Source organism: Symphalangus syndactylus, chromosome 23 (assembly GCF_028878055.3).
Source record: "Symphalangus syndactylus isolate Jambi chromosome 23, NHGRI_mSymSyn1-v2.1_pri, whole genome shotgun sequence".
Taxonomy (NCBI): Eukaryota; Metazoa; Chordata; class Mammalia; order Primates; family Hylobatidae; genus Symphalangus; species Symphalangus syndactylus.
The window spans coordinates 36,214,409-36,233,695 of NC_072445.2; positions in this window are offsets into that span (position 1 = coordinate 36,214,409).

Below are 19,287 nucleotides of genomic sequence, written 5' to 3' on the forward strand. Positions count from 1 at the left end.
TAACATATAAAATCTGTATTAATTGACTTTATGTTGTCCAAAAGGGTTCTGGTCAGCAGCATGTTATTAGTTAAGTTTTGGGGGAGTCAAAAGTTATACATGGCCAGGTGTGGTGGCTCACGCCTGTCATCCCAGCACTTTGGGAGGCTGAGGCAGGTGGATCGCTTGACCTCAGCAGTTCCAGACCAGCCTGGGCAACATGGCAAAACTCTGTCTCTACAAAAAAATACAAAAATTAGCCAAGCGTGGTGGTGTGCACCTATAGTCCCAGCTACTGGGGAGGATTGCTTGAGCCAGGAGGCTGAGGCTGCAGTGAGCCGAGACTGCACCACTGCACTCCAGCCTGGGCAACAGAGCGAGGCTCTGTCTCAACAACAACATCATACGTGGATTTTCCACTGCATGGGATTCGGTGCCCCTAACCCCTAAGTTGTTCAAGGGTCAACTGTATTTCCTCACTTCCATCTCTCTCTGCCTGGGGCGTCCTTCTTTTTCTCCTCCTGAAGAACCTTGTTCTTCCTATGCGCAGCTTAAATACTTCCCCTTCTGTAAGATTCACTCGAGTTAGTTTTTCCTTCAGTAATTTTGATGCAGCTATTAGTGTTCACAGGTGTCTCCAGAACACGTCTGACTATCTCCTGGGTGAAGACAAGACCTCCTTCTTTATCCCTCCCTTTACCTAAATACACTTTGCATAGATCAAGTGTAGTAAAGCCTTTGGGAAGGTGGAATTAGGAACTTGGAATTGCAGCTAATTCCAGATTTTGAATAAGTGCTTACCCTCCCCAAGAGATTCAGACCTATCCAATAAGGCTGCCTTTCAGCCCCCTTCTCAGCCACCCCATGTTTTCAAAGAGCGGCTAAGCAAATAACATGTATTCATATCAGTTTACTTGCCTGCCTTATGACAAATTGGAAATAAAAGCCAAAGCAAGGCTTCTCACGGTGCAGAGAGAACCAGAGTTGCTCTGAGTTGATTCTGAGCCAAGTTAGAAGAAAAAATTGGCCCTGGTGTTCCTTCTGCTATCTCAGCCACTCTCCGTTTATTAACTGGGCTTTTTTTTTTTTTTTTTTTTTTTCTGAGACAGGGTTTCACTCTTGTTGCCCAGGCTGGAGTGCAGTGGCATGATCTCAGCTCACTGCAACCTCCACCTCTAGAGTTCAAGTGATTCTCCTGTCTCAGCCTCCCGAGTAGCTGGAATTACAGGCGCCCACCACCATGTCTGGCTAATTTTTGTATTTTTAGTAGAGACAGGGTTTCACCATGTTGGCCAGGCTGGTCTTGAACTCCTGACCTCAGGTGATCTGCCTGCCTCGGCCTCCCAAAGTGCTGGGATTACAGGTGTGAGCCACCATGCCTGGCCTTATTAACTGGGCTTTCTGAAATCATGAAAATAGTTCATGCCTTCACCTGCCATTTTGGTCACTCTAGACTTGGGTTTTGGGGATTCACTAGCTGGGAACCATGGCTGAACCAGAATGAATCAGGGGCTACCTTCTCCACTTCCCTAACCCTGAGTCTCGTTCCCTCTGCAGCCTCACCTGGTCCGAGCCTTGAAGTTCCTGATGAGTTGCTCCTTCTGGGCCCCCTTGCTCACCCAGAACTTGTGGGGGATGATGTAGCTGGAATGGACACGGCACTGGGGACACGCCCTGCACAGTGGAGTAGAATGTGGGAGAATAGTCACAGGTCCGCAGGCCAGCCTCCTCACTGGGACGTTTCCCTCCCTCCCTGTTGGCACCTCCATGACACTGACTTGATGACATCCAGCGGGAAGTCCTGCCGGTTCTTCCGCCAGGTGCGCAGGCAGCCCAGACAGTGGGCGTGGGTGCAGTTGGGCAGGATGCCGAAGACCCGCTGGGCCTCTGGCTTGTCCCACACTTTGTCCATGCAGATGCCACACACCACATCCCGACTGTCCTGCTTCCCAGGCAGCCACAGGTAGGGTCAGACACTCCACTCGCATGCCCACATTCAGCCTCACGGGCCACCAAGCCCTCCCCCAGCAGATCTGGGTGTCCCAGAGGGCCAGAAAGCCATCTTTTGCCACCCCTCACCCACAACCTGCTGCACCTCAAGGTCCAGGCTCTGAAGTGGCGCCACGAGCTCTCGGACAAGGTGGAACTTCGGCAGAGACTCCTGGGAGTGGCCGTGATCCCTGTCAGCAGCTGTTGGGAAAACTGCATCCATTCACTCACCCCTGTGGCAACCACTGAGCATTTCCTGCACGCAAGGCTCTGTGGTAACCCACGTCCTGCCCCCAAGTGGATTAGAGACCAGTCAGAATTAGAAGCCTCTCATATAGGCCAGGCTCGGTGGCTCACACCTGTAATCTCAGCACTTTGGGAGGCCGAGGCGGGTAGATCACCTGAGGTCAGGAGTTCAAGACGAGCCTGGCCAACATGGCAAAACCGTCTCTAGTAAAAATACAGAAATTAGCCAGGTGTGATGGTGTGTGCCTGTAATCCCAGCTACTCAGGAGGCTGAGGCAGGAGAATCACCTGAACCCAGGAGGTGGAGGTTGCAGTGAGCTGAGATCATGCCATTGCACTCTAGCCTGGGTGACAGAGGAAGATTTCATCTCAAAAACAAAAAAAAAAAACAGACTGTAATCCCAGCACTTTGGGAGGCCGAGGCAGGCAGATCACGAGGCCAGGAGTTTGAGACCAGCCTGGCCAATATGGTGAAACCCTGTCTCTACTAAAAATTCAAAAATTAGCCGGTCATGATGGCATGTGCCTGTAGTCCCAGCTACTCAGGAGGCTGAGGCAGAAGAATCGCTTGAACCAGGAGGCAGAGGTTGCAGTGAGCCAAGATTGTGCCACTGCACTCCAGCCTGGGAGACAGAACGAGACTCTGACTCAAAAAAAAAAAAAAGAATCCTCTCCTATAGCCATTTAGAACTGCGCTGTTCAATACAGTAACCAAGAGTCATATGTGGCTCTTGAGCAACTGAAATGGGGCAAGTCTGTTGACACCTGCTGTAAGTAGAAAATAGGGCCAGGCGCGGTGGCTCACGCCTGTAATCCCAAAACTTTGGGAGGCTGAGGTGGGTAGATCACTTGAGCTCAGGAGCTGGAGACCAGCCTGGACAACATGGCAAGCTCTGTCTCTATCAAAAATAAAAAATAGGCCAGGCGCAGTGGCTCATGCCTGTAATCCCAGTACTTTGGGAGGCCGAGGCAGGCGGATCACAAGGTCAGGAAATCAAGACCATCCTGGCTAACACAGTGAAACCCCATCTCTACTAAAAAAAATTCAAAAAAATGAGCTGAGAGTGGTGGTGGGCACCTGTAGTCCCAGCTACTCGGGAGGCTGAGGCAGAATGGCATGAACCCAGAAGGCGGAGCTAGCAGTGAGCCGAGATTGCGCCACTGCACTCCAGTCTGGGCGACAGAGTGAGACTCAGTCTCAAAAAAAAAAAAGATGAGGTACTGATACATGCTACAACATGGACAAACCTGGAAAACATCACACTCAGTGAAAGCAGCCAGACACAAAAGGCCACATATTGTAAGATTCTATTCATATGAAAAGTCCAGAACAGCCAAACGACAGAGACAGAATGTGGATTAGTGGTTACTAGAGGCTGGGAAGGGGAAGGATGAAAGTGACTGCTAAAGGGATGATAAAAATGTTCTAAAATTAGGTAGCAGTGATGTTTGCATAACTTTGTGAATTAACGCATTGAATTGTATAAATTGGTGAATTTTTTGGTTTGTGAATATTTCAATAAAGCTGTTATAAAAAATTACATATGTGACTTAAATTTATTTACATTCTGAATAACATTGATTTATTTATATTATTTATATTTATTTATATTATTTATTTATATATTTATTTATATTCTGAATAACATTGATTTAGAGCAATAATTTAAAAAATAGCCAGGCCAGGCGCGGTGGCTCACGCCTGTAATCCCAGCACTTTGGGAGGCCAAAGCAGGCGGTCAGGAGTTCAAGATGAGCCTGACCAACATGGTGAAACCTTGTCTCTATTAAAAATACAAAAATTAGCTAGGCATGCTGGTGCATGCCTGTAATCTCAGCTACTCGGGAGGCTGAGGCAGGAGAATCGCTTGAACTCTGGAGGTGGAGGTTGCAGTGAGCTGAGATAGCGTCACTGTACTCTAGCCTGGGTGACAGAGGGAGACCCTGTCTCAAATAAATTAAAAAAATAAAAAATAGCCACTAACATTTAGTGCATACTCTGTACCTGGTACTGTGCTAAGTATATCAACCCTCAAAATAAGCCTGTGAGTTAAGTATTATTATCAATGCCGTTTTGTAGATGAGGGAACCGAGGCCCAGAGAGGTTAAGTGACTTGTCCAAGATCACACAGCTACTGGGTGGTAGGGCCAGCATTTGGAACTAGGAGGTTTGACCTCGTAGGCACCATAGTATTCTGCTTTTAGAACACAGAAAGCAACGGAACTAGAGGAAAATTTCCCTCCAGTTGGGAATCTTGAAGAGGGAGAGGAATGGATGAAAACATAAACCCTGCTCAGAGGCAGAGCACGAGCTCTAGTGTCAGTGCCCGCTTGTGCCCACCTGTGGTGCCCCTGATGACTCACATGATGAAGGCAGGGACTTCCGGGAGCTGCCGCCAACCTCCTCAGCCTTGCTGGCCAGCCCCTCCAGGGCAGGCTCCATGCCCCAGCAGGCCCTGGCCCAGCCCCAGCCCACAGCCACAGAGGGCAGGTAGGTGGGCTCGGATCCCCTGCGGGCCAGTCCTAGGTGGGGCCCTGGCAGAGTGACATGTGGCTCCGAATGGCGGCGACCCCACTCCAGGGGGCTAGGGGTCTTTGGGTGCTGACAGCTGTAGTGGGGAAGAAGAGAATGAGGAGACAGAGACAGCCCTCTGGGGCTCAGAGCCAGCTCAGCCTAGAACTTGGAGCTGAGTTGGGAGAAGCAGCTCTGGGAAGATACATGATTTGTGAAGGGACGATCTCTCTAGTGTCCCACCCTAACACCACTCCCCACGGGGGAAGAAGAGGGACTTACCTGCACTGATCTCCAAGATGTCCAGGGAAGCAGAAGCCTTGCTGGAAGTACTTGCAGACCTGGGACACCTTTCCATCATGAGCAAAGCGATGCCTCGATCCCCAGCGATGGGCCCGGAAAACAAAGTTCCTAAGAGATTGTCTAAGTCATGCCCAGCCCTGTTTTAGTTCCTGCCTTTGTGATCCTTACAGACAGAGGCTGTCTGATACAGTGAGAACAGCACAGGCTCTGGAATTCGTCTGCTGTTCAAATCCTGACTCCACTGGGAATACTAGGTGAGTAACTCTCCTTCTCTAAAGCTTGGTTTCCTCACTCTTAAAAGTGGGGTAACAGGCTGGGCGCGGTGGCTCATGCCCATAATCGCAGCACTATGGCAGGCAGAGGCAGGCAGATCACCTGAGGTCAGGAGTTCGAGACCAGCCTGGCCAACATATTGAAACACCATCTCTACTAAAAATATAAAAATTAGCCAGGCATGATGGCAGGCACCTTGGGCTACTAAGGAGGCTGAGGCAGGAGAATTGCTTGAACCTGGGAGGTGGAGGTTGCAGTGAGCCGAGATCACACCACTGCACTCTAGCCCAGTCAACAAGGGCGAAACTCCATCTCAAAAAAAAAAAAAAAAAAAAAAAAAGGGTGGGGGGTGGGTGGTAACAATGCCTAGCCCTTGCTGAGTTGTTACAAAGGTTTTTAAGATTTTTCACAATCAGCCTGGCCTGGTGGCTCACGCCTGTAATCCCAGCACTTTGGGAGGCTGAGGCGGGCGGATCACCTGAGTTCGGGAGTTCGAGACCAGCCTGACCACATGGAGAAACTCCATCTCTACTAAAAATACAAAATTAGCGGGGTGTGGTGGCACATGCCTATAATCCCAGCTACTTGGGAGGCTGAGGCAGGAGAATAGCTTGAACCCGGGAGGCAGAGATTGCAGTGAGCTGAGACTGTGCCATTGCACTCCAGCCTGGGCAATAAGAGCAAAACTCTGTCTCAAAAAAAAAAAAAAAAAAAAAAAAAAAAGAGATTTTGCACAATGCATATAGCAGGTGCTCGGTGATCACGGTGATGACTATTACTCTCCCCAAAAGTAGAGTTGTGGATTCTAGAGTCAGAATTCTAGGTTCACATTCTACCACCAGGACTGGCTTCACCAGTGGGGACCTATACAATCACACAGGGGCCCTACACTTGCATTAATGCTCTGCTGTCCCGGTCTTGAAATTATTAATAGTTTTTGAGTCCTACATTTTCATTTTGCAATGGGTCCCACAAATTATATAGCCAGTTCTGCCTAGTACCACTACTTCTTGGTTATGTAAGCTTGGACAAGTCACCTAACTTTTCCATGCCTCAGTTTTCTCATTTGTAAAATGGGGATAATAGTAGGACCTACTTCATGGGGTGATGTCAAACTTAAACAAGACCCTGTCTGTAAAGTCCCTGGCCCATAGCAAGCCCTGGGTAAATGACAGCTGTTCCCATCACTACTCTTATCACTTCCCCTCTCCCTCCCCCTTTCCCTCCTCCTCTGGGGAATCAAGGTGGGAGGTAGAGAAGGGTGAGGGGAGGATGAGGTGGGCAAGCATTTAGTGAGAGTCTCCTCAGTGTCCAGGCCTAGGCCAGGGGTCTGGGACAGGTACAAGGTAGAAAGGAACTCAGCTGTTGTCATGCCCTACCTTGCCCTGAGGGGGAAGGAGCCCACACATGAGAAGACCAGGGCAGGGACAGGGACAGAGGCTGCATTCTAGTTCCATGAGAGCAGGCTGGCCCAGCCCAAGCCGAGGGTCTGCCAGAGTGTAGGTCACACCTCTTCCCCAGAGTGTCCAAGGGCCAGGTGCTAGCAGAGAAGCAGGCACAGAAAAGGAGAGGCAGCTGACAGGGCCCACTCTTGCTGGGGAAGATGCCAGGTTGTCAGTCACATGGTCCTTCATTTATAACAGTGCATAGAGCCCCTGCATGATAACTATGACTCCAGCTGAGAACCCAGAAACCAGGGCCAGGACTAGGGCAAGTGAGTGAGGCACTCGCCTTGGACACAAAATTCCAGGGGCTGCCAAAAGAATTAAGTAACCAAGAGAAATAATATTTTATTTCTCTCACTCCAGGTTGCGGCAAGCTGAGCTTATGCCATTGCACTCCAGCCTCGGCAACAAGAGCGAAATTCTATCTCAAAAGGAAAAAATAAATTTTTTTTTTTTTTTTTTTTTTTAAAGATCAAAATCAGCAGGGCGTGGTAGTTCACGCCTGTAATCCCAGCACTTTGGGAGGCCGAGGTGGGCGGATCACCTGAGGTCAGGAGTTTGAGACCAGCCTGACCAACATGGAGAAACCCCGTCTGTACTAGAAATACAAAAAAAATCAGCCAGGCGTGATGGCGCATGCCTGTAATCCCAGCTACTTGGGAGGCTGAGGTCGGAGAATTGCTTGAACCTGGGAGGCGGAGTTTGTGGTGAGCCAAGATCACGCCATTGCACTCCAGCCTGGGCAACAAGAGCAAAACTCCGTCTCAAAAAAAAAAAAAAAAAAAAAATCAAAACTAATGCAAAAATATCCATTAACAAAATATCAAACTTTCAGGCCAGGCACAGTGGCTCACACCTATAATCCCAGCACTTTGGGATCGCTTAAGCTCGGGAGTTCAAGACTAGCCTGGCCAACATGGCAAGACTCTGTCTATACTAAAAATACAAAATATTAGCCAGGCGTGGTGGTGTGCACTTGTGGTCTTAGCTACTAGGAAGCTGAGGCGGGAGGATCACTTGAGCTCAAAAGGTTAAGGCTGCAGTGAGCTAAGATGGCGCCACTGTACTCCAGCCAGGGTGACAGAACAAGACCCTGTCTCAAAAAAAAAAAAAAAAAAAAAAAAAAAATCAAACTCTTGAATAAAGACAAGATCCAACCCTGTGCAACTCATCTCATTTCCCTTCCCCAGTCCAGGCCCTAAAACACAGGTGTAAATAACCAAGACTAATGCAGATCATAGCAGGACTCTGACAGAAACAAACGGTCAACAGTGATGGAATGGACAGCAGGGTGGGAGGTCAGGAAAGGCCTTTGAGGAGGTGCTAGTAATAATCATCACTAGTGGGCCGGGCGCAGTGGCTCACACCTGTAATCCCAGCACTTTGGGAGGCCGAGGCGGGTGGATTACGAGGTCAGGAGTTCGAGACCAGCCTGGCCAACATGGTGAAACCCCGTCTCTACTAAAAATACAAAAATTAGCTGGGCATGGTGGCACGAGCCTGTAATCCCAGCTACTCAGGAGGCTGAGGTAGAATTGCTTGAACCCAGGAGGCAGAGGTTGCAGTGAGCTGAGATTGTGCCACTTCACTCCAGCCTGGGCGACAGAAGGAAACTCTGTCTCAAAAAAAAAAAAAAAAAAAAAAATAGAACTTTTGCAACAATTTATGTTTATGATGAAAACCATCAGATAACTTAGAGTATCGAGAGGAGACATAACTTTCCAAATTTCTCTTAGGAGGTTTACAAGTAAAAATGTTGGAATATGCCTGGGCTGGTGAGTGGGGGGAAGCAGACAGTAAGAGGCTGGGTTGAAGTAGGGATTAGATTAGTGGGCAGCAGCCAAAGTTAGGGAGGGCTTGAGGGGTGGGGGTTCAGGGGTGGATGGAGGTGAAACAGTCACCGTGGAAGGGGTGAGCCCTGAGAGGAGGAGCCTCTAATCTCACAGGGGTGAAGCCAGGAACCCTCAGAGCAAGGGACTTGCAGGCCTCATGTCCCCCTGTCCACCAATGGAGGATGTGCTGGAAAAGCCTTGCCTTTTCCTAAGGGCCACTAATGAAGCTGACCTCGAGGACTGTCAGAGGCCACCACCCTAGCTCCTTCATTAGCCCCAAAAGTCCAGTGACAGAGCTCTCCCAGCACATCCAGAGGGACTCTCTGCCCATTATGAGCCACAGAAACAGAGGCTAGGGGCCTTATGATTAAATCAATCTGAAAAACTCTTCAGACTGGGCATGGTGGCTCATGCCTGTAATGCCAGCACTTTGGGAGGCTGAGGTGGGGGGATTGCCTGAGGTCAGGAGTTCGAGACCAGCCTGGCCAACATAGTGAAACCCCGTCTCTACTAAAAATACAAAATTAGCCGGGCGTGGTGGCGCATGCCTGTAATCCCAGCTACTCGGGAGGCTGAGGCAGGAGAATCGCTTGAACTCAAAAGGCAGAAGGTGCAGTGAGCCGAGATCACGCCATTGCACTCCAGCCTGAGCAATAAGAGCAAAGCTCCATCTCAAAAAAAAAAAAAAAAAGGAAAAGAAAAACTCTTCCTTCTCTCTCTCTTAATTATATATATATATATATATAATATATATATATATATTTTTTTTAGGAAGTAAAGTACACTTGGAAAAGGGCCAAGCGGGTGGCTTGAGAGATCCAAGGCCAAAGGCAAGCACCTTCTATAATTCAGGTACTGTTCTTTTGTTTTGTTTTTGAGAGAGGGTGCAATCTTGGCTTACTGCAGCCTTGACCTCTTGGACTGAAGCAGTCCTCCCACCTCAGCCTCCCAAGTAGCTGGGACTACAGGCCTACACTACCACACCTAATTTTTTTTATTTTTATGTTTTGCAGGCCTGGGGTCTCACTATGTTGCCCAGGCTGGTCTTGAACTCCTGAGCTCAAGTGATCCTCCTGCCTCAGCCTTCCAAAGTGCCAAGATTACAGGAATGAGTCACATGCCCGGCCCGCTTCTGTATTTTCTTAGGGGCATATTATATAGTGTTTATTGTAGGTAAACACGCTAAAGGCTCTGATATGTCCTGCAAAGGAATTGATTTGATTTAACCCAGCATTGCTTAAACTTGTCCTTTCTGTTACTCGATTAGGCCCTTCAGCCAAACACCTCTTAGCATACCAGTAAAACATATTTTGTTTGGGGGAATGTCAAATTATTTCATTTGATCCTCAACACGAGCCTTAAAAGTCAGGAGTCATTCTTCCAGTTTTCAAACCCCCTTAGACAGGTAAGTAACTGGCCTGAGACTCCAAACAAGAGCTAAGATTACATAACCCAGGTGTCCTTACTCAGCCCAATAATTCTCTCGTTAACCAAGATTGACTTGTCAGGGGTGAGGGCTGCTGGATTTGGGGAATTTCTCAGGCCAAGTTCTCAGGCCAAGGGGTAGGGATAGAGCAGCCAGAGGTGACAGGTCATGCAGTCCTGGGGAGGCAGCCAAAGGGGCTCTGTGGCTGGGGAGCCAAAGAAGGGGTGGAGTCGTGGGGCCCTGAACAATGAGCCTGAGGAGTGAGGACTGGACTCCATGGGTGAAGGGAGGCAGTGGGAAAAGGAGGAACTGACAAGGGGATGATTGGCAGCAAGAGGGGCCAGGTGGGGCTGCCAAATAAGCCCTCAACCAGGATTTTTACAAGCTAAGAGCCCAAATTTAGTGTAGGTGCCACCCTCCTGTCCTCGCTCAGGAAGGAACAATTGAAAATCTCCTTTAGGGGCTGGGCATGGTGGCTCACACCTGTAATCCCAGCTGTTTGGGAGGCCAAGTCGGGTGGATCACCTGAGGTCAGGAGTTCGAGACCAGTCTGGCCAACATGGTGAAACCCTGTCTCCACTAAAAATACAAAAATTAGCCGGTGTGGTAGCAAACACCTGTAGTCCCAGCCGCTCAGGAGGCTGAGGCTGAAGAATCACTTGAACCTGGGAGGCGAAAGCTGCAGTGAGCCGAGATCGCACCACTGCTTGAGCAACAGGGCAAGGCTCTGTCTCAAAAAATAAAACAATCCTTTAGTAAACATCCTCCCCCACCCGCCAACCTCCCCATCTACTACATGGCTGCCTTTCCTTCTAGCCTGGGAAAACCAGGACACACCGAGACCCCAAGCCCCACAAGTATCCCTCCTTTACGCAAAGTCAGTTTTCTTTGGAGAACTGATCTGTTACGGTTGTTTGCAAAATGAATTTGTGCTCAGGTATGAATGTCTGATGGAAGGCCCAATGAGCTAGCATGCCCTTTTACAAAGCTGGTATCCCCAAAGGCATAACTCTCTAATGGTGCAATGTTCAACCTGGCATGTTTCGTCCAAACATTTATGAGTACGTGGAACCATGCTAAGTGCTGGCGCTACAAAGGTGACCAGAAGACCAGATCCCAGCCGCCTGGAGCTGTGTGGTGTTTCTGGGCAAGAGAAAGCTTTGTTGGGTAGAAAAAGAAAAGAAAGTGGGGAATCCCTGCTCTACATGGTCAGACCCTGAGCCAGGCCTGAATCAGCTGGGCAGCCTCAGTCTGTCTTTCCCCCTCTCTGGTTTCAGTCTCCTCCTGTAGACTATAAGAGGGTGAGACATGACCTCTAGACCCTTCCAACTTTGGGCAGGAGGCAAGGAAGCCGCTTCTTATCAGATGCATCCCAAATTCTTAGAGGCTGGGCTTCCAGAGGCCAGGCCAAACTCCAGAAAATTTTTTCCCACCTCCCCTGTGGTTCCCTGAGGTCCAGCCCCCTACCTGCATGACCTCTGGGAGTGGCGGCTGAGCTCCCCACCATGGCCACTGCCATCTGGCCCTGCAGGGTCCATCCCAGCTACAGCCCTTAGTAACAATCTGATGGGGCCGCCCTAGTGCTCCTTTATCCCACCCTCTGGGGGCAGGGCCAAAGGGAGGAGGTGATTTGCAGCCAGGCCCGCCCCTTCCCATGGCCCCAGGCCTGCTGGTGGGAGGCATGGAGGGCCCAGACATGATGGTTGGGGAGCTGGGGGCTCAGGGTGTCCAATCCAGGCTCCAGGGCTGTGGGTGGGGTATAAAGCCCCTCAAGGATGTTGAGGTAATTATTGGAGGAAATTGGGGGATGGTTTAAGGACTTTAACAGTCTGGGAAGGCAGGGTGACTTGGGAGGGGGCCATGACGACCTGGGACCCAGGACTAAGGACCTGGGAGGCTGGGAGTCCTGGGGCTTGGGAAGTAACGTGTCATCTGAAGGTATTTGTGACTGAGGAAGCCACTTGGGAGCCTCCCCACGCCTCCAGAGCTACATGAGGCCCACCTGTGGAGCTAAGGTCAGGTGGAGAGATCAGAGAGCAGGCTGGGAGATGGTGTGAGCTGGGTGGGGGCACAGAGAGGCTGATCCAAACTGGCCCTGTACTGGACAGATTCAGGAGGCTCTAGGGTCCTGACTCCAGGCCTGAGATCTTTCCACAAAAAGTCCCTGTTGCCTGGCCTGTGTTTGCCAACGAAACCAGCTTGCTAACCTGGTCACAAAAAATTAGAATAGTGTTGATGTCCCAGCAAAGGCCACTATAAGAGGTAGCCAGGAGGGGGCTTCCTGAAGCTGTGTGTGGTGAGGACACTCCACATTGGATGGGAGGAAGGCAGCCCATCAGAGCCTACTTTTTGGGTATATTGAGAATAGATGGTTCACCTGGCTTGGGGCTAACCCTGAGTGATCCAGAGCCTATGTCCTTGCCCCCCAGGAGGCCTATGGAAATGTCTGTCTGGGAGGGACTGACCCTAAGTGCATCTTCCCGAGTTCTCAATCAAGTTCCTCAAATAGATGCTGTGTGCCTCTTCCCTGCAACCGTCTGGGGACTGACTGATGCCAGGGCTCACTGGCACTCCTGGAAATCCACCGGCCCCAAGAACCAGGCTATCCCTGCCCCCATGGCGAGCCTGAGCTGGGTGATGGACTGATTCCCTCTCTCAGTGAGTCTGTCCCCCGCACCTGGTCCTGACAGCAGCATGGCCATGGGATTTGGGCCCTGATGGAGTGTTGGTCAGGGACTTTCTCCCCTTCTCCTTGGGATGGGGGTGCTGAGCAGCCCAATGGGGCACAGGAAAATTGTTTCTGGCCGAGGAGGCTCCAGGCTTGGCAGTTGGGCTGCCAGGAGGTTCTGTGAGCTGGCACTACACTTCATAACTCCCTTTTCCAGGTAAACAATCTGTTGTCTTAAGTTGTTTGCAGCAAAGATCATCCGATATATTTGTTGTGAAGATGAAATGAGGCCATAGATGAAGATTGCTTGGCACTGGGCCTGACACACAGCTCAGCGAGGGTTTATAGCAGGGAAAGAGCAACGGGCGGGGAGCCAGGAGACCTGATGTGACCTTGGACAAGGTGCCTCCCCGGCCTTGGCCTCAGTGTCTGATACATAATGTGCCTGAGGAGATGGGGACCTTAGAGAAGGGGGACCATGACCTCTAAGAGCGCTTCCAGCTCTGTTTCTAAGACTCCCTGAATTCCCATCTTATGCCTCCAAAGCCCATTCTCTCTCTGCCAGACTGCACTGCCCTGTATGGGAGACAAGATGCGAAAGTTAAAAAAAAAAAAAAAAAAAATGAGAGGAATTAACTTAAAAGTTTTTGTTTTTTTTTGTTTGTTTGTTTTTTTCTTTTTTGAGACGGAATCTTGCTCTGTCGCCCAGGCTGGACTGCAGTGGCGCAATCTCGGCTCACTGCAAGCTCCGCCTCCCGGGTTCACGCCATTCTCCTGCCTCAGCCTCCCGAGTAGCTGGGACTACAGGCGCCCACCACCACGCCCGGCTAATTTTTTGTATTTTTAGTAGAGACGGGGTTTCACCGTGGTCTTGATCTCCTGACCTCGTGATCCGCCCGCCTCGGCCTCCCAAAGTGCTGGGATTACAAGCGTGAGCCACGGCGCCCGGCCTAACTTAAAAGTTACAGGAGAGATTTTAAAATTGAATTTTACAACTTGCTATGCCTATCAGTAGGTTGAAACACTAGGTTGGGAAACCAATAGTCCTGGAAATTTTTGTTATATATTTCACTTTTGCTGGATCAAATTTTTTTTTTAATTTTTATAGGTATTACCAATATGACCTTCATTGGAGGCTGCACCAGTTTACAATCCTACCAACAGTATGAACTGCCGGTTTCTGCACACCCTTGCCAACACAATGTTATCAAACTTTTTAGTATTCAATTTAGTAAGTAAAACAACAGTATTGAGATACTGGGTGCCACAGCTCACACCTGTAATCCCAGGCCTTTGAGAGGGCAAGATGGGAGGATCGTTTGAGCCCGGGAGTTTGAGACCAGTCTGAGCAACATAGTAAGACCCTGTCTCTATAAAAAATCAAGACTTAGTGAAGTGTGGTGGTGCATGCCTGTAGTCCCAGCTACTCAGGTGGCTGAGGCAGCAGGATCGCTTGAGCCTGAGAGGTCCGGTCTGCAGTGAGCTGTGATCACGCCATTGCACTCAGCCTGGGTGACAGAGTAAAACCCTGTCTCAAACAAAAACAAAAACAAAGCAGTATCTCATTGTAGTTTTAATTTACATTTCTCTTATGAGGGAGGTTAAGCATCTTTTCTTTTTTTTTTTTTTTTTTTTTTTGAGACAGAGTCTCGCCCTTGTTACCCAGCCTGGAGCACAATGGTGTGATCTTGGCTCACTGCAACCTCCGTCTCCCAGGTTCAAGCGATTCTCCTGCCTCAGCCTCCCGAGTAGCTGGGATTACAGGTGCCCAACACCACGCCCAGCTAATTTTGTGTTTTTGGTAGAGATGGGGTTTCTCCATGTTGGCCAGGCTGTCCTGACCTCAGGTGATCCGCCCACCTTGGCCTCCCAAAGTGTTGGGATTACAGGCGTGAGCCACCGCACCCGGCCATCTTTTCATATTAAGAGGCATTTCCTGTTATGTTCATATCCTTTGCTCATTTTTCAATTGGATTGACCTTTTACTCGTTGATTTATAACTGTTCTTTTTTTTTTTTTTTTAAGATGGAGTCTTGATCTTGTCACCCAGGCTGCAGTGCAATGGCGCGATTTCGCCTCACTGCAAACTTTGCCTCCTGGGTTCAAGTGATTCTCCTGCCTCAGCCTCCTGAGTAGCTGGGATTACAGGCGCCTGCCACCATCCCCAGCTAATTTTTGTATTTTTAGTAGAGACGGAGTTTCACCATGTTGTCCAGGCTGGTCTCGAACTGTTGACCTCAGGTGATCCACCCGCCTCAGCCTCCCAAAGTGCTGGGATTACAGGCATGAGCCACCACACCCGGCCTATAACTGTTCTTTATATAATAAAGAAATTAGCCCAAAGGTTTTGCCATTTTTACATGGTTGGTTTAAAATTGTTTCCTTATGGTGTTTTTTTTTTCAGGTAGAAAATTTTTAAATGTATGTAGCAAAAGTTTTTAATACTTTATATTTTGGGGGAACAGTGTCTCCCTCTATGCCCAGGCTGGAACGCAGTGGTGCCATCTTAGCTCACTGCAGCTTCAAACTTCTGGGCTCAAGTGATCCTCCTGCCTCAGCCTCCTGAGTAACTGGGACTACAGGCATGTACCACCACACCCAGCTAATTTTTAAAAACTTTTTGGCCGGGCACGGTAGCTCACGCCTGTAATCCCAGCACTTCGGGAGGCTGAGGTGGGTGGATCACCTGAGGTCAGGAATTTTGAGACCAGCCTGGCTGACATAGTGAAACCTGTTTCTACTAAAAATACAAAAAATTAGCCAAGCATGGTGGCACACGCCTGTAATCTCAGCTACTTGGGAGGCTGAGGCAGGAGAATTGCTTGAACCTGGGAGACGGAGGTTGCAGTGAGCCGAGATCACGCCGTTGCACTCCAGCTTGGGAAACAAGAGTGAAACTCCGTCTTAAAAACAAAACAAAACAAAACTTTTTGGAGAGATGGGGTCTCACTATGTTGCCCAGGCTGGTCTTGAACTCCTGGCCCCAAGTGATCCTCCTGCCTTGGCCTCCCAAAGTGCTGAGATTACAGGCATGAGCCACTGCACCAGCCTGATGAACATTTTTATTGTTTCCAAATGTTTGCTATTGCTCCTGTAAACGTTTATGTAAGTCTTGGTGTAATTTGCTGGATTTCTCTCTGGGGTACTGTCTCAGGATGGCTTCTCTAGGAAATAGATTTGGAAGTTTACTTGCACAGCACTTTCTGGGGAATGCCCTTTAGAACAACACCTGTAAGGAACTGAAGGAAGCAAGTTTGGTTAGAGGATTCTCCCTAACCAGTTAAGTTAACCATTGAAGTTAAGCTGCAATGTAATTGTAAGAGAAGCCTCAGCTCTGGAGCTGGGCCAGTCTTTGCAGTTGTCCCAAAACGGGCAAGAAGGCTTGGCCTTTGTACTCCCATGTTGGACACAGGCTGCCCTGAGCAGGGTGCGTGCATATCCTTGGGCGAGGCAGCTTCCTTTGGTAAGGGCAATTCACCGAGAGGAACTCAGCTTTGAATTCAGCAGCCGATACCCCCAGCAGCTGGGTACTGAGGGGTGGGATCTGGGTGGTGCCCCGTAGCATCCACAGGCACATTTTAATAGGAAAATGCAGGGTAACTGAGTGTGTGCACCTTCAACTTGACTAGATTTTGCCAAATTGTTTTTCACATTGATTGTACAACACCAACTTCTCCCTTCTGCAGTGTATGGGAATTTTTATTGATATTCTTTCCATATTTTCTATATCTTGATTTCCCTGTGCTATTTTCTGGAAATTTTCTTTCTTTTTTTTTTTTTTAAGACAGAGTCTTGCTCGGTTGCCAGGCAGGAGTACAGTGGTGCAACCTTGGCTCACTGCAACCTCCGCCTCCCGGGTTCAAGCAATTGCCCTGCCTCAGCCTCCCAAGAGGCTGGGACTACAGGCGTGCACCACCACGCCTGGCTAATTTTTTGTATTTTAGTAGAAACAGGGTTTCACCATGTTGGCCAGGATGGTCTCGAACTCCTGACCTCATGAACTGCCCACCTCGGCCTCTCAAAGTGCTGGGATTACAGACGTGAGCCACCATGCCCGGCCGAAAATTTCTACAGATCCTTCTTGAGGTGCAAAAAATGATCTCTAGCTGTGTCTAATTTTTAACTCATTCAGGTTTTTTTTTTTTTTTTTCTTAGAAGTTCCAGGCATTTCTTAAATTTTTTTTTTTTTCTTATAAAAGCAAATTGGCCAGGCGCAATGGCTCACGCCTGTAACCCTAACACTTTGGGAGGCTGAGGCGGGCAGATCACCTGAGGTCAGGAGTTCGAGACCAGCCTGACCAACATGGTGAAACCCCATCCGTACTAAAAATACAAAAATTAGCTGGGCGTGGTGGCGGGTGCCTGTAATCCCAGGTACTTGAGAGGCTGAGGCAGGAGAATCACTTGAACCTGGGAGGCAGAGTTTGTAGTGAGCCGAGATCACGCCATTGCACTCCAGCCTGGGCTGCAGAGCAAGACTACATCTCAAAACAAAAAAACCAAAAAAAGCAAATTATTCCTTTCTTATGTTTTGATTTTTTTTTTTTTTTTTTTTTGAGTCGAAGTCTCTCTCTGTTGCCCACGCTGGAGTGCAGTGGCTCAATCACGGCTCACCGCAACCTCCGTCTCCCAGGTTCAAGAGATTCTCCTGTGTCAGCCTCTGGAGCAGCTGGGACCACAGGCATGTGCCACTGTGTCTGGCTAATTTTTTGTGTTTTTAGTAGAGACAGGGTTTCACCATGTTGGCCAGGCTGGCCTCGAACTTCTGACCTCAGGTGACCCAACTGCCTCAGCATCCCAAAGTGCTGGGATTACAGGTGTGAGCCACCGTGCCCAACCTTGATTTCTTTTTTTTTTTTTTTTAAGTATTTTTTATTTTATTTTTATTTTTTGAGACGGAGTCTCGCTCTGTCGCCCAGGCTGGAGTGCAGTGGTGCGATATCGGCTCACTGCAAGCTCCGCCTCCTGGGTTCATGCCATTCTCCTGCCTCAGCCTCCCGAGTAGCTGGGATTACAGGCACCTGCCACCACACCCAGCTAATCTTTTGTATTTTTAGTAGAGATGGGGTTTCACCGTTTTAGCCAGGATGGTCTCGATCTCCTGACCTCATGATCCACCCACCTTGGCCTCCCAAAGTGCTGGGATTACAGGTGTGAGCCACCACGCCCAGCCTATTTTTTTGAGACAGGGTCTCACTGTCACCCAGGCTGGAGTGCAGTGGCGCAATCATAGCTCACTGCAACCTTGAACGCCTGGGCTCAAGTGATCCTCCTGCCTCAGCCTCCCGAGTAAAACATTTAATTCCTGTATAATAGTCAATAGTTATATTTTGAGGTGCCAGGGCTCTAATTTCACTGGTTGTTATGTCTATTTATTTTCATGCAGGCTGGTTTTTTTTAATCTACGATTTTGTGGGAATTCTCTACTGCCTGTATCCGTCCTCCAGAAAGGTTTTGCATCTGCTTTTGTCAGGCTTCCCAGGAATACTACCAGCTCAAGACCTTGTTTCTTTCTTTCTTTCCAATAATTTTTTTTTTTTGGAGACAGAGTCTCTCTCTGTCACCCAGGCTGGAGTGCAGTGGTGTGAGCTCAGCTCACTGCAACCTCGAATTCCTGGGTTCAAGTGATTCTCCTGTCTCAGCCTCCTGAGTAGCTGGGATTACACAGGTGTGTGCCACCATGCCCAAGTTTTTTGTATTTTTAGTAGAGACCGGGTTTTGCCATGTTGGCCAGGCTAGTCTCTAACTCCTGACCTCAGGTGATCCTCCCACCTTGGCCTCTCAAAGTGCTGGGATTACAGGCGTGAGCCACTGTGCCTGGCCATCTCTCTAATAAACTTCTAATTTCAGAATACTTTTAGGTTTATAGAATTATTGCCAAGAGAATCTTCTAAGTCTTCTACATTTGCTTTCTTCTTTTTTTAGTTTAAATGTTTGATTCACTTGTCCTGAGCATTATTAAAAAGAGACCAGGTGACCAACTGTTTTCCCCAAAGTTTTGATCCTGGGTGAAAAGCAGAGATCCTAAGGCTGTGGATGGAATACTGGCCATGCCTCTTCCTAGCTGTGACCACAGGCACACCCCTTAATCTCTCATTGTGCTTCCTCCTCTGTAAAATGACAGGTGATGTTTACCTTATAAGATTAGAGGTGATGTATGTATAATGCATGAATAGCTGCTTAATAAGGAATAGCAATTAGGGATAGTAACAACAGGCGCCAGAGTAATATGATGCTCTTTGCAGCACCAGAAGCCAGGTAAAGTGGTTGAGACAGCTTCGACTCTCTGAACTGAGTGAGAACTGGTTATTTAGTATACTGGGTTCTTAACTCTTCAGCACTGGGAAGAGGACTGGCCTTTAACAACTGAGACACACACAGTCTTTGACTATTTTTTCCCCATTTGATAGTGTGGGAAATAATAGGGAGGTGAGTAAAATAAACCAAGTGTAGAAAGTAAAAAAGGTTCCTCTTCAGTTTCCCTTCTTGTTAAAAAGTAAATCATAAGTGTTAGAAATAATAGTTTCTTTTAAAGACTAACTTCCTTCGAGCCACCTTGTTTTGTGCTTGTAACTCTTTGTTAAGCCCTATCCTGTGTAGCTGTTAGATATAAG